This window comes from Sinocyclocheilus anshuiensis, unplaced genomic scaffold (assembly GCF_001515605.1).
Source record: "Sinocyclocheilus anshuiensis isolate Anshui unplaced genomic scaffold, SAMN03320099.WGS_v1.1 scaffold1764, whole genome shotgun sequence".
Classification (NCBI taxonomy): Eukaryota; Metazoa; Chordata; class Actinopteri; order Cypriniformes; family Cyprinidae; genus Sinocyclocheilus; species Sinocyclocheilus anshuiensis.
The window spans coordinates 31,875-37,149 of record NW_015557159.1 but is presented as its reverse complement, the minus strand read 5'-3'; the positions used below and the strand labels follow the sequence as shown (position 1 = coordinate 37,149).

The window sequence follows — 5,275 nt, the reverse complement described above, 5'->3', positions numbered from 1 at the left end:
ATTTGAATTCTACACAGAATGCTATATTTTTATAGCAATATGGATGAGATTGTGGCTGGCATACCCTGTCAAATGTGGTTTTACGGAGCTCAACGGCTCTGAACGGCTCTAGCCCAAGCTGTGATATAAACGAACGCTATTGGCTATTTTAAAAAGGGGCGGGCTGCTTGATCTGTCCCGCCCTGTCTTCCTGTTTCAGTTAAAATGACGTCAACACGTAGAGTAACGCTGCGTGTTTCTAAGCATTTCAGGGGACCGTCTTCCAAAACATACAGTGTGACCAACACACTCTCATAACAATATGTAAGTATTGTGAGTTGGTGAATTCATACAATCTCATTTGCATGGTTTTATATGATCTACTCACGCCCTCTGACGTTTAGGTTTAGAAGTGGACCTTCATAGTGGCATTCAAACGCAATTACACTGAAATACTGTTCCTTACCATTTACATTCCTGTTAAAAATGAAATATGGCACTATAAGGTCTGTACTTGAACCAGCTGCGACAATCCACATAAAATGTTGAGTTCTGGCCTGCTACAGTGTACAAGATTACTAGACTAGACGGTTTGCATAGACGCAAATCCAAACACAGGAATTGCCTCAGTAATACCTAGAACACGAGATTCACCACTAAAAGCATGATTTTGACACTTTAGCTCGAATAACACACGTTTGTATGTACGACGTGGCTCCAGAGTGTTTAGATGTTCATTATACGTAATTGCATTGGTCTAAACACAACTTTTGTTTGTTTTTATAAATTGAGGGATGAGTCTAAATTACTTTCTGTCCTAACAGTCTTTGGCTTTGGAAGACATTCAGAACACATCACCCTCTACTGGCACAAACACAGCACTGCAGGCTTCACCAGGACACATGCTACTCGTGTTCAAGACGCCAGTGGTTTGGCGCATTGAGTAATGAATTCAAACAGGAAGAACTCATCAGAGAGCCAAATAATATATGTGGGACGGAGGAGTACGACACGAAATCCTGACTCATGGATCATGAGAGATGTCAGCTGGAAGCTTTATTCCCGTTTGTTAACAGCAGCTGCAGTCTCTCATCACATCTCCAGTCATGTGACCGATTAAAAGGCACTTTGTTAAAAATCCGAGCCAAATGCACACACCGAACACGCTTACAGATTCTCGCAGAATAAGAGTTCTGGAGAACAGTTTCGTGTCAGTTCTCAGGAAAGCTTCCCTGCTGTGCTTCATGGAATTCAGTCAACTATCCCTGAAATACAGTCTTGTTTTTGCTCAATCTGTCTCCGAATCCAAAACCAGTGACGGGAACTGAACTCCTCCCTCCGCCAGCAGCGAGTACAAGCCACGCAGAACCACGGCACTGGGTCGAACGGCTCCGGGACGAGAGCTCCAGTACGACGCGAGGCTATCGGACATTGCCTAAAAACAGAAAACACAGCAACATGTAATTACTGTTCTGCTGTCTACCTAGATAGATCAAGATCATTAAACTAAGACTGGAAGTGAAACCATAAACCGTTACTTGAAATAAAATAAACATGAACTGAAATAAAGTAAAATACAACAACTGAAATAAAAATGTTAAAATAACATAATATTGCTATATTAAAAAAAAATAACTAATAAAAATGACAAAAAAAAACAATAAAATGACTAGAACTTTAATTAAAATAAAATGAAAGTGGAAAATATAAAAATAAAAACAAAAAATAAATATAATGTAATATTGTTACAATTTCAAATAACTGTTTTATATTTGAATATGTAATTCATTCCTGTGATCAAAGCTGAATTTTCAGCATCATTACTCCAGTCTTCAGTGTCACATGATCCTTCAGAAATCATGCTAATATGCTGATTTGATGCTCAAGAAACATTTCAGATTATTATCAATGTTGAAAACAGTTGTGCTGCTTTAAAAACTACAGTGACAGAAACGGAACGGGAATACATTACTGAGCTCCATGCAATGTATTGTGGGACTTATTCATGAAGAATAAACGCAATGCTGCCTTAAATATTGACTGAAATAAGGTACAGTATATTAACGCAGCAAATTTTATGACCACTGTCTGAACAGTCTTTGTGTGTCAACGGTGTATCTATGATGCTGTCTAGCTAGTCAGCTCACTAGGGGTTTAAAACAGAGCCTGATGAAAATAAAACAAGAAGAAAATAAGAACGAAAGACATAAACCTGTTGAAGACGAATGGCCTGCTGAAGTTGTTCTACTCTTAGCCTTTGGCTGTCCAGCTCTCTCAGTTCAGCCTCACTGCTGTACGACAGGATGGGTGGCAGGCAGGAACAGGCCGGGTCGCCCCATTCACCTCTCCTCCGGACGGGACACAAAGCTCCAGAGATCCTCATATCCCACCTCTCCCAGTCTGAGAAACACAGGGGAGATTAGCATTAGGACTACTTCCAGTTTATCAACCCCTATGATCCGGATGAACAGCACAGTGAACCAAATTCACAATCTGTGATAATATTTTATATCTTAATATATTAGAATATATTCACATATGATAACATTTTAATATATTAATTATATACACTTTTAATATCTTTTTCTTTGAGTCACAAGTCCGGCTCTCTAACCATTAGGCCACAACTACCCCCAGACTACATTAGAAGAAATATAACCGCCAACAACATTGAGAAAGGGATGGGAATTTTGTCTTCTTGGATAATGGGATGGTGTGTCCACTTGAAGAAACTTGTAGCAGACACAACTGGCTGTGTTTAAAGGAGGGTGAACAGATTACAGGCTACTGACACCACATTTGACCCAAAACAGCCTGAAGATGAAGGGTGTGATGTGTGTCATTGTAGTAGACTGAACCCAACAAATACAGTGAGTTTGTGATCACTACAAATACCATGTGGACATACAGTATAAACTAGACTGGGGCTAGTTGTCACAAAAAAAATTTGGTTTTGTATGTTGGTTTTAAACATCAAAATGTTCTTAAATTAAAACATTCAGTTTATTCTTAAGTAAAATTACAATTATCTGTTGGTGGTGTAATATCTATCTTTTTATTGTTTAACAAATTAAAACAATAAATCCACGCCGACATATTCAGACAAGAATCAACTATATAATAAAGGCATATTTAAACTGAAACTGTGTTTAGGACAAGAGGATTTTTCATAAATGTCAGGTTGAATAAAATGTAAAATAATATTAAATTATGATTAATTAATATTAATCTAATTTATTATATAAATATTATATTTATGTAATACATGAATAAATAAATAAAATTACATCATATAAATTAAAGTGCATTAATTACAGTTTCTGTTGGTATAAAAATGGTTTAATATTTCTTAATATTTGTTTTGTGCTTTATAATTATTTCACACGTAAATATAGCTGAGAAGCTATTCAATAGCCTATAACTGTGACAACTTGCATGTTGTCACAAAAAATCTTTAACACACTTTATTTCTTGACCAGCACACTGAAAAGGTTTTAATTGTTCTGTAAATGTGTAATATTCATTAAGCAGATGCATTCATCTGAAGTGACTTAAAACTGAATAACATCACAAGCAACAAACCCTGACATGAAAATGACATCAAATAGTTTTTGCAGCTGGAGATTCTGAAGTACCTTTCTTTCGATGTTCAGCACACGTAATAAGTTCTGCCGTCATCCTCTCCAAACCCTCCAGCATCCGCAAGGACTCATATTCTCATTCATGCAAGGTCCCTGTGACACACACACACACACACACACACACACACACACACACACACACACACACACACACACACACACATATCTCTTAATCTCTATCTACTATAAATGAGCTTCACTCCTCTGAAACATCCTGTGACTCAGATGAATAGAGGCTAGTTGACAGTGTTATCCTTGGACAGACCCTTATTGTCCAGTTGCTCATTTCTCAGCCCCCTATTTCCACCCACACACTTCTGTCTTCCTGCAGCCCTCCATCTTTCTGCCCCAGGCACAGGTACCTGAATCGGAGTCCTTCTGGGCCTGTAGTTTGGCATGGAAGCAGTGTGTCAGGTCAAGACAGCGCTGTGCAAGCACATCCAGCTCTGCTGTGATATCAACAGGAGATACAGAAGGCCATTCGGACGGGAACTGATACAGCAACAGGTCAAGAACAAACAGCAACAAAATACTAACAGATTTTAGTCAGATGTCATATTTAAAGAAATAGTTCATCCAGAAATGAACATTTACTCACCCTCAGGTCATCCAAGATGTAGATGAGTTTGCTTCTTCATCAGAACAGATTTGGAGAAATGCAGCATCACATCACTTGCTCAGCAATGGATCCTCTGCAGTGAATGGGTGCCGTCAGAATGAGAGTCCAAACAGCTGATAAAAACATCACAATAATCCACAAGTAATCCACACCACTCCAGTCCATCAGTTAATGTCTTGTGAAGAGAAAAGCTGCGTGTTTGAAAGAAGCAAAAACATTTTTAACTTCAAAACTTTGCTTCTGGCTAACATACGGGTCCTTTATCCATAATATTGCTTTCTCCAGTAAAACAGTTGTCTTGTCTGAATCAGGAGAGAAATATGCAAAGATCAAGCACCGTTTACTAGCAAAAACAGCTCTAAACAAATATGCCTGTAGAAATTGTTTTGGCCAAAATCAACAGTTTAAAGTTAAAACGCCTTAAAGATGGATTTGTTTCTTACAAACACACAACTGTTTGGACGCTCATTCTGACGGCACCCATTCACTGCAGAGGATCCATTGGTGAGCAAGTCATGTAATGCTACATTTCTCCAAATCTGTTCCAATAAGCAAACTCATCTACATCTTGGATGGCCTGAGAGTGAGTACATTTTCAGCAAATTTTCATTTTTGGGTGAACTATTCAAAATTTATTCTGGCCATCTACCATGAAGAGAAAGGGGAGTTATAAGTCACTGACATCATTTACTTGTTCAGATTTTTTCTCAGTGTAAAAATATTACTTCTCCTTGTGTGTATCGTGTGAAATTTACAAGATTTACCTGCTTTACATCTTCGTTTCCCACACAAGGTTAGAAAGTGATTTATAAAACAGATAGTTCCGGTCCTTGATTCTGATTGGCTGAGCCACGTTTGAAGCTGTTGTTAATTACTCTACAAACATATACACCTTTGTTTACTTAGTGAGAGCAGCTGAGAAGATCGTTGGTGTCTCTCTCCCCTCCCTCCAGGACATTTACAACACCCGTCTCACCCGCAAAGCCCTCTGCATTGCAGGTGATCCCACCCACCCGACACACAGCTTCTTCAGTCT

The 5,275-nt window shown here is 38.4% G+C and overlaps 1 pseudogene; it reads right to left on the bottom strand.

Moving 5' to 3' along the window:
• Positions 1-837: 837 nt before the first annotated feature.
• The window catches only part of LOC107678261 (uncharacterized), an 8,965-nt pseudogene continuing 4,527 nt past the window's right edge, over positions 838-5,275 (bottom strand).